Source organism: Octopus bimaculoides, chromosome Z, assembly GCF_046866305.1.
Source record: "Octopus bimaculoides isolate indiv1 chromosome Z, ASM4686630v1, whole genome shotgun sequence".
NCBI lineage: Eukaryota > Metazoa > Mollusca > Cephalopoda > Octopoda > Octopodidae > Octopus > Octopus bimaculoides.
The window spans coordinates 48995278-49006442 of record NC_142944.1 but is presented as its reverse complement, the minus strand read 5'-3'; the positions used below and the strand labels follow the sequence as shown (position 1 = coordinate 49006442).

General features: G+C 37.1%; 1 long non-coding RNA gene across 1 annotated transcript; it reads left to right on the top strand.

Annotated features, from left to right (window-relative positions):
* The first annotated feature begins 1376 nt into the window (after nt 1–1376).
* Nucleotides 1377–10674, top strand: LOC106884154 (uncharacterized). Its single transcript, XR_001411206.3, has 2 exons — nt 1377–3304; nt 10430–10674. It is a non-coding gene; the product is annotated as an uncharacterized LOC106884154 (long non-coding RNA).
* The last annotated feature ends 491 nt before the right edge of the window (nt 10675–11165 follow it).

Here is an 11165-nt window from a genome sequence, read left to right as displayed (position 1 = left end):
AGGACATATTTCCCTAGCATCCATGCATCATATACGATACATGTTTCCATTTGTTTACTCACCACCAGAGTAATTTAGGATTTCTGTAAAGGAAAGTTTTATGTTACTCAGAACGCATGAAACAAGGGCTGACTAAAAAGTCTAAAATGCCTTGGATGGGCAAAAATATCTAAAATGGCAGAGCTTTTGCAATTTGAGAGAGATTTGTCTGCTATTTTTAACACGTCTTCCGAGAGCTCCATAGTGGCTCCTTTCTCTCATAAATGGCATCAGCTGGCTAATGACAGGCTGGTAGCATACATGTTGCATATCTATTTGTTTTAATTGCCTTCAGTATGTATACATATTTATATTTAAAAAAATATACGTATATATGTGTAAAATATAGTCAATTTTTAAAATTGTTTGTTCAAAACAGCTGCTCCTTTTGGTATTGGTTTAGAAAGAACTATAATAAAAGGGTTCCAATAATGACCATCTCAATCATATTTTCTAACAATTTCTCTAGGATTACATTAAGCAATGTGTACTTTTATTTATGCATTTTAATCGTAATAAGATTTAAGGTTTGAAGACTGTGATCACTAATAATGGTGGTGGTGAAATTGCCGTTATACCTAACGAACGGTGTGGTTTCACAAACTTTCCCTGTTATCTTTCTACATTTTCGCCACTATCGGAGCGCGAAGCGCTCATCACGAACGCAAGTTCGTGAGATGGTTGTGATCTGTAAACAGTTTTGAGTAGGAGCCGGAAAACGAAGTATGAACACGCAATGCGATTGTGCACACTGAATTCGTAAAACAATAAATATATATATATTTTTAATCAGACGAAGTCTTCACGCAAAACTTTTCTTTTTTCAGAGAGAGGGAGGGAGAGAGAGGGAGAGAGAGAGAGAGAGAGAGAGAGAGAGAGAGAGAGAAAGAGAGAGAAATGATACGCTTCCTTTATTTTCTAGGTTCAAATCCCGCTGGTATCACGACTTTTCGGGATCGATAAAATAAAGTATCGGTCATGTAATAATACAACGGTCTCCAACCGCTTTTTTGCACTGCGACTCCGTTTCATGCTAAGCAATTTTCCCACGGACCGGAGGGATACAGCACATAAAAACACAGAGTGCATAATATGTAATGTAACTGCTACATATATAACACATATGCAATGAAGAAAGAAGAAAAAAAAAACACCCTGTAGATTGCGACAGTCAATAAAACAAAAATAAAATGAAAGAACTTTTTCTATTTGTGCGGCCCGGCACCAAATGAGCCACGTCATGGTGGTGGTGGTGGTGTCGGGGGGGGGGGGGGGCTGAAGTAATATGCACGCGCGCTTGTGTTGGGGGGAAGGGGATGGCGAGGTTTTATAGTTAATACGAGAATAATAGTTGCCGTTGGTTGGTTACACTCTTCTCACGTATTTAATCTATGGTTTCACCTGTTAATTTTCTGACAGTTACAAGTTGACAAAGGAAGTCACCGTTGGAATCCCTTTGATCATAAATGAGATCGATCGTGGCTGACCTGCGGCTAAAGAACAACAGCAGCAACAATAACAGCAAAAATAATAATAATAATAATAATAATGTCCTAAAATTATAAAGTTCTATAGTATGTAAATGTTTCAAATATCTGCTTTTAAATCATTTTCAAACCATTTATCTGAACTTCGCAGCATTTTCCTTACAAATCTCGTAAATATAATAACGAATACAATATAAACATTATGCAAATTAAGAAAATAATATAACTTTTCTAATAGTGATAGGAAAAGGCCGGGTGTACAGTTTTTTACTTGCATATATTTGTAACTATGGTTGATTGGTCTACCAAATCGACCCTGGACAAGCAGATCTATGATCAAACGCTTCCAAGCCATGATAACGTAATTTCTTTGTACATCCAGAACATCATTACATAATTTCTCCCTCCGTTGTTTAAGACAAAGGTGTGTGTAATTTGAGGAAGATTTAGCTGCTATTTCTGCAAAGTTTCAGGTCAAGCTACAAATAAGAGGCTTTGTCGTTAGCTATTATTCATTTTATCAACCTTAGAAGGACGAAAAGATGATATATACCAGATTGTGAATTTAGAAAGTAACTTAAAAGGATGGATGAATCTGATGTAGCACTAGCAAAGGCCCTCAGAAAATTCGGGTTAATGGGAGTCGGGTATTTGTTAGCTTTTCGAACCCAGGCTATATCTGCTCCGATAATCAGTGAATCCTCTGCGACGGTGGAACCTCAGATTTACAGTGATATACTTATTTCGAAACATTATTATAAATTAGTGCCCACCCAGAATATTCTGAAGCGCTAACGTAGCTACAGTGTGTGCCACCCGGGGCGACGCTTCCGTTTGCAGCACCCGGACCCCACAAGAAACACATATTGCCTACAGCAGACCCAAAAGTGCCACCCGGGCGCGGACCGCCCCCCTCCCCACACAGAATAGCTACGCTTGTGTTCTGAAGCACTCCCAGATACCAAAGTTTGGCGATGGGCCTGCCATAGAATGTGATCTGCTCGCGACCATCCCGATTTTTATAATAACTAGGACTACATGTAATGTCTCATGTATTCTTTCATTTTCCTGGATTTAAAAATTTTATTTCGTAAGTTAGTAATGATTTGAGGCGTATTTGGCTGCTATTTCTAGCAAGACAAACAATTACGTAGAGGTTCTCGCATATATATATATATATATATATATATAGTTGAGCGTTCTACTAATGCTTCCAGCATTTAATATGATAACGATAATTTCATATTTAGCTCATATCTCGTCATTTAACATAGGATTCAGGGAGTCACATAGACTCAGTACTTATACCATTTGGAAGCAAAACTATTTTAAAAGAATTGATTGTACTGCACCGGATTCAGGTAAATTCACGGTTTGTGAGTGATGAGAAAGTTCAACTTTGAGTACAGAAGGCCATAAATATTCTATCCTTCAAGCCTCCAGGGTCAGCTCCTGACTAAATAGAGACCTGTGATCAAGGACTTTCACGCCGTGACGATGCTTTTTAAAACGGAATGGGGTGATTCGAGGAAAATTTAGCTGTTATTTCTGGCAACTAAAAGATGTTCCCTCGCTAATTCTCTAAGAAAACATGATTTAAAAGCGAAGGTGAATAGTCGATTTAATCTCTGCCAATATTTTGGCTGAAATACAGATTTTATCGACCCTAGAAAAACAAAATCTACCTTGGTCCAGGACTATCCCGTTCCTGGTTTATACACAACGGTCCAGGTGTTACCACTGAACTGAGAAGGTTTTTTTTTTCTTACTTTAAAAAGGTAACAATGATTATATTTCTTTATACATTTATGTGAACCCGTGTATAGTTTGTAAGAGTAGGGATAACAAAAATGCTTTGCAGATGTGCGTACCTGTATGTATGTATGTATCTGCGAGGATTTAATCTGTAAATATGTGTATTTGTAGGATGGCAGAAATGATTATTTACGAAGTTTGCTTCGCAGACACCAGGCTCCGGGTTCTATCCTTTTGCACAGCATATTTTTAACAAGTGTTTCTCTCTAATATATATATATATATTGATGGAAGATTTTAAAAATCGAGAAGCCACCGCAAAAACCAGTGACACGATTTTGATACAAGCGACCCGTTGGCAAGCTTTAACCAACAACACACTTGTTCACCAATTGCGATATAAAATAAACAAATATAATGGCTAAGTTCTGAGGGGTTACCTGTTCATAAGGAACATGATTAGTCCATTTAAAATACAGAACTCAAAAGTTCTAGATCTGTGAGTCAAAAGGTCTTATTGTAACAACAACTCGTTAATTTTAATAAAACATTAAACTTGTTACCAAAAGGGATACAAAATATACGTACAGCAGAAGAGGATAATCCAAAGAAGTGAAGATTTTACTGGAGAGATAAGTTCAAGGACGAGATAATTCAAAGAAACTGAAGAATTTACTATGATATAATGAATTGAAGAATTCATCATGAAATAATTCAAAGAAGTGGAACATTTTCATCATGTTGTAGTAGTAATGGAATTGTTTGAAAAGTTGTTAGACCGTCCGTCGGTGATCCTAAGAATTGTGACAAAGTCGGGAGTGGTTCAAAGGCAGTGCTAAGGTAAAAACGGCGTCGAAGGTGGTTGAGATGGTAGGAGGTGACGACGCCGGGGAGTGGTAAAGGTGGTAGGAGGCTGTAACAAAGGTGGAGGTAGCGAAAGTGATAACAATAGTTGACTGATATATAATCTCAGTCTCCATGACATAATAGAGTGAATGGCTTGCTTACGGATTCGAATATACTTTAAGTATGTTTCAACTGGTAACAAAATTGAATTTCAGTTAAATCTAGGATGCAATAACTGACCCCGGCTCCCAGATGATGAAGTACGTTGTGACAAAGACAAAACTGTATTGGTAGCAGACTGCCACAAAGTCGAGATTTGATGAAGGTTAGTTTGTTTGGAGCCCATTGAGGCTGGAGTTTATCTTGGTTTCTGTAAAGTTTAAGCAACTGTTAGTATGATTCTCGAGTCTGAAAAGGATAACAGTCCGTCGCAAGGTTATCTTCTCTCTTCAGCTCCTGTTGGTACTCATTTTCAGCTGAATTGACCAGAACAACATCAAATAACGTGACTTGCTCAAAAAGACACGAGGCGCTGCCCGGTCCGACAATGGAACCCACGATCGTTCGATCATGATAATATTTTCCTTTTTTCATTGCTGACTCCAGGTCGCTCCGAATCGAAGACATCTCAGTCATGACTATCCAACCTCACCTCACCAACGGACTAGTACATCAATACCATATTCAATGAGTCCTTTCTTAAAGGTGGTACGATGAAGATTTAAATGCCATTTCTACCATGTAAGAGAGGGCAAGGAACACTACATTCGTGGGCATTCAAATTTAAAAGTGCTCGTTAACGCTAATACAGTAATTTAATATAAGCTACATAAAAGGGCTTTGTATGGTTATAATTTAAATCTTATCAATCGGACAGATTCTTTTATACATTTGGAATTTGTCCCCGGGTGCCCAAGGGTTTTCCCTGTCCCAAGCATGGAGCTGAAATGATGGCTGAAGTATAAGTAGGAGGAAGTGGAGTTAAGACAACTCTCTAACTTGATAAAACAGTTTCGGTTATTTCAAATTTAAAGGACTAACATTGTTACGCTTATTTAACTCTTACACTTATATACATTTCTCCTTGTTTATAGAAGGATTTGGCTAGAGAGACTAAAAAGGGATAGGTATGTTTAGAATGTGCGCATAAGTGACCTTGAAATGTCACGGGTCATATCCTGCGCAACCCGTTTGTGTACCTAGTGACGAGTGGCGGATTGGAGCGGTTTATGACGTTAAGAGTTAAATAAACGCGCACTAGGTCAGTTATAGTATCTATTAATGCTCCGCTGCTTTTATTATAATTCCAGTTTTGGAACTATAATAATAATAACAATAATAATAAAAGGCGGCGAGCAGGCAAAATCGTTACTGCACCGGATAATATCCTTAAGCATTTCTTTTGTTGCCGAGTCGACTTTGTCTTTCGTCCTTGCAGGATCTACAAAATAAGTTCTATTTGAGCACGGGGGTTGGAGAATCGACTTCCCCACCCCTCAAAATTGTTGGCGTTGTACCAAAATAAGAAAGGATTATAATTCCATTCATACCTAGCATACTTTATAGCTGTGATGGCTAACTGCGGCCCATGGGACTTGCCTAACGAAAAATTACCCTGAATTTTTTTTCTTAATAGTGCAACCCATTTTCAGGAAATGCCTGTCTTAAGGAAACATACTAAAGCTACCGGTACACTCTTCAATATTTTAGGTGTCCCGATTTTTAAAAATTATGCCTTTAGAACAAGTATTTGGTATTTTTATACTAGCGACTCGGACAAAATATATGTATATATATTAAAGAATGTTTTTCTTAAAAAAAAAGTTATATGTTTTGTTTTTTTTAATTTTAAAAATTTGTTTACTTTAAAAAAAATGTGTTATTATTTTAAATCAGGAATTTATTAGGCTTCGGGGGTTTATAGCAGTTTGACTTTTTCTTTGTTGTTCATATATTTCGTTCGTATTTGTAATGTATGAATGTATTTTATTTGCATTTAAAAACATTAAATTGTTTAACTTTCCAAAAATTTGTTTTTAAATGCTGCTGTTTTAAATTTCTGTTTATTATGGATACAAAATGTGACTACAAAAAAAAAATAAATATATATATTTTCCACTTAAAGTGCAAACGAAAATATATTTATTACGAACAAAAAAAAAAGAAAGTACTACAAATCCTCTAACCACAGTCAGTTTCATGATTTAAAAAAAAAAAAAACCTAATAATTTTTAACTGAAAGTCCATGCATAAACGAATGGGGACCTTTGTGATTTGACGGGCAACATTTTTTTATGTAGTGTTTTTGGTACCGAAACACTTTCTAACTTCGAATACTTGTATATTTTGTGGTATAGAACAGATAAAAAAGTTTGTATTCGAAGTTATTTCATGTAAAAAATTGTCGTATTTCGGTAATTTCAACCAATCACTGACTTCTATTGATGTGAAAACAATTATGCCGTGGAATGTAAACAACGGTGTTACGGGATTTTTTCCCTTGAATAAAATTAGTGCCGTTGTTTGTCAACAAAAACTATCCGTGTCACTGTTATTTATGACATCGTTCGTGCGTTTGTACTGGTTTTAGCTTTAGGATTTTAGGGTTAGGGTTCGGGTTTTAGAGTTAGGGTTAGTTTTGGATCTTTGTGATTTGACGGGCAACACTTGTTTTCTTAACGAAACACTTTCAAACTTGGGACACTGGTAGAATGTGTCATATAAAACAACTTCTCTTAACCTTCTTAACAAAAAATTGTACATCGCAAGTTATTTCATGTTAAAGTTGTCGTATTTCTGTAATTTCAACCAATCACTGACGTCTATTCAGCTGAATACAGTTAGTGCTGTTCGGTGTCAAGTGTGTTATTCCCTGTTTAATTATATCATTATTCCCTAGTAAGGGTTTAGGGTTAGGGTTTTAGGGTTAGGGTTAGGGTTATGGTTATGAGTTATAGGGTTAGAGTTAAGGTTATGGCAAAAATAATCATAACCCTAACCGTAATCCTAAAACTAAGGATCTTTGTGATTTGACGGGCAACATTTTTTTATGTAGTGTTTTTGGTACCGAAACACTTTCAAACTTCGAATACTTGCATATTTTGTGGTATAGAACAGATATTAGCGGATTGGCAAAGGAGTTTGATAGAAAAAGTACTGGGCTTACAAAAAGTGAATAAATAAATAAAATAATAAATAAGTTTTGGGGTCAGTTCATTCGACTAAAACCCTTCAAAGTGGTAACCTCGGCATGGCCGCAGTTAAATGATTGAAACAAGTAAAAGATAAGATATCTTCCGAAGGAAACTGTATTTGTTGTGAATGAAAACGTTTTAGTTTTAAAGACGTTCCAGTCATGACCAAGTCATCTTTCAGACAAATTGTATCTTGGACTACATTATCTAATGTAATTTCCTTTTTTAATCACAATAACATGAATTGAGGAAGAACTGACTGCTGGTTTTAGCTAATCGAAAAGACTACGGAAGCTTCCTCATTGGCTTGTAAATATGTTGGTGTTTAGCCCTAGGGCAGCTCAGCCAGGGAGCGGAACTATAATCAAAGGCGTCATTTTCATTAGAAAGTCTAACCTCGAAGTATATTATCCAGTGTGATTATTGAATTTAACATTTCTTTCTTGTCAATTAGAATTGAAGGAAGAGTGAAACCGCCATATCTCCCTATAAAAGAGATAAAATATGTGCGGTAAGACGTTTGCTTCCCAAACACATGGTTCTAGGTTCAGTCCCACTGCGTGACATCTTGAGCAAGTGTTTTCTACTATAGCCCTGAACCAAGCAAAGCCTTGTGAGTGAATCTGGTTGCCAGAAACTGAAGGAAGTCTGTTGTGTGTGTGTGAATATCCATTTGTTATTTACACCACCTGTCTTCGTCTGTTGTTTTTTTGTAAATTCTCCCATATATATATATATATATATATATATATATACACATACATATACACATATACATGACCAGACATATATCTAACTGCATATAAATACATTACTGCTCTATCCTTTGGAATATGCTTCCTTTTTAGATATATATTGGATATATATATGATGATGATGGTTATATATATATTATCATCAACATTTAAGGTCCGTTGTCCATGCAGGCATGGGTTGGACGGTTTGACCAGGGCTGGTAAGCTGAGAGGCAGCATCAGACTCCACTTTGATTTGGCATGGTCTCTACAGCTTGATGCTCTTCCTAACACCGGCCATTCCGAAAATGTAATGGGTGCTTTTACGTGCCACCAGTATCTGCCATGACTACAATTTTACTTGGCTTGATGGGTCTTCTACGCAAGCTTGGCATGTTGCCAAAGGTTTCGGTCTTTTGTCATTGCCTCTGTGAGGCCCAACGCTCAAAAGTGCTTTTTCACATGTCACTGGCACAGGTGTATACACACACATATACTCTCTCTCTCTTTTACTTGTTTCAGTCATTTGACTATGGCCATGCTGGAGCACCGCCTTTAGTCGAGCAAATCGACTCCAGGACTTATTCTTTGTAAGCCTAGTACTTATTCTACCGGTCTCTTTTGCTGAACCACTAAGTTACGAGGACGTAAACACACCAGCATTGGTTGTCAAGCGATGTTAGGAGGACAAACACAGACACACAAACATGTACACACAGATGCATATACATGTATATATATGACAAGCTTCTTTCAGTTTCCATCTACCAAATCCACTCACAAGGCTTTGGTCGGCCCGAGGCTATAGTAGAAGACACTTGCGCAAGGTGCAATGCAGTGGGACTGAACCCGGAATCATGTGGTTCATAAGCAAGCTACTTACCACACAGCTACTCCTCCACCTATATACACACACACACGCATAAATTAGTTATAGGATTCAATATAATCTTGGCACATCAATAGGTATAACAACATAGGGTTGACAGTGAGGTCAAACAACAATGAAAATATCAAGTGTTGGTGGGTTATTGTAAGTGTTGGTGGATAAGTACCAAATCCAATGACTAAAATAAGTGAAAAATAAATTATAAAAGGTTTGACGATTTGGTCACTTTTTCTAGCTGATCAAGTAACTGACAGGCAGGCTTCTTTGATTTTTCTTTTTGGAATCTGATTCAAGGTTGCTTTTATGTGTTTCTATATCATCATCATTCAATGTAGATATAAAAAAAGGGAGATGAATGGGGTTTAAAATTTACAACTGTTTTTGTAGAATTTTACTGATGTGTACATCATCATCATCATCATCATCATCATCGTTTAACATCCGCTTTCCATGCTAGCATGGGTTGGACGATTTGACTGAGGACTGACAAGCCAGAAGGCTACACCAGGCTCCAATCTGATCTGGCAGAGTTTCTACAGCTGGATGCCCTTCCTAACACCAACCACTCAGAGAGTGTAGTGGGTGCTTTTACGTGCCACCGGCACGAAGGCCAGTCAGGTGGTACTGGCAACGGCCACGCTCAAAATGGTGTATATAATCCACCATGTTCAGGTAAAATTTTAAACAGGTATCAAACAGGTGTAAAACATTGATCATATGACTTTGTGTTTGCCTCCCACCTTGCCTGGCATCTGGTGTTAGGTTGTTTACATCCCCGTAACTTGCAGTTTGGTGAAAGAGGCTGATAGAATAAGCACCATCATCATCATTGTTAACGTCCGCTTTCCATGCTGGCATGGGTTAGACGGTTTGTCAGGAGCCTGCACCTTGATTCTGTGTGTTTTGGCAGGGCTTTTACAGCTGGATGCCCTTCCTAATGCCAACCACCCAGCAGAGTGGACTTAATGATCTTTACATGGCACAAGCATGGCACACCAACCACTTTACGGTGTGGACTGGATGTTCTTTATGTGGCATCACCAGGCTTTAAAAAAAAAATTAAAGTGTAGTGGAATCAATTAGTTCAACTAAAACCCTTCCAGCATTGTCACAGTCCAAATGACTAAAATAAGTAAAAAAATAAATGATAAAAAGTTTGAAGATTTGGTCACTTTTTCTAGCTGATCAAGTAACTGACAGAGCAGCTTCTTTGATTTATTTTATATTTTTATTTTATTGAAAAATTTAGCAACCCCTTCAGCTTTGACTTAACGTTTTCATCAGAAGAAAAAGAATTCTGGTGATGGTACATGCAAATGGGAGAATTATAACGTGTTTTGGCTTAGGGGAAGCTTTATCGAGTTTTAGTATCAGACTGTATATAGATTTTTTCTTTCTTTTATTGTCAGAATATTTTAACGTCAGTAAAGAATTGGTTCCTATCAGATCTTTAATAATTTTTGTCTTTATTCTTCCTCTTTCCAGCAGCACTCAGACACACAAAGCATTGCAACGAACGATTTACAAAAACTACTAAACAAATTCACTGGCCAGCCATGAAGCAGAGGTCAATTCACCTGTCACTTCAACTAACTTAGCCCTGATGGCGTTGGTAAAAATCCTTCGTACATTTACCGATGACAATAGTTGTTTTCTTTGCTTCCACTTCAAAGATATTGTATTTGACGACTTGTAAACCACATGAGCTTATAAAACGTGCATCAGTTTTATCAGGCCATTTTATGAACCAACACTTGCCAGTAACAAAAAAAAAAAAAAAAAAAAAAAAAAAAATTTTTTTTTTTTTAAAACCCCTCTATCTGCATGTTTTAAGATGCAGAATGAGTTCCTAGCATATTTTGTTTTTTTTTAGGCACAGGCATGGCTGTGTGGTAAGACAGCCAAGACATGAGAAGCAGTCAAGAAACACACCAATGGCCACAAAAAGTGGAAAATAACTGTTGAGGCCCTATTCTCCACAAGGGACAAAAAGGATTAAGAAGAAGATATATATATATATGCATGTGTGAATGTGTATGTTTGTCCCCTATCACTGTTTGTCAATGGTTTTGGTGTGTTTATACCCCCATAACTTAGCTGTTCGACACAAGAGACTGATAAATTGAGTAACCAGGCTTAAAAGAAATAAGAACTAGGGTCAATTCATTCAAGGTGATGCCCCAGCATTGCTACAGCCTAATGACTAAAACAAGTAAATGAT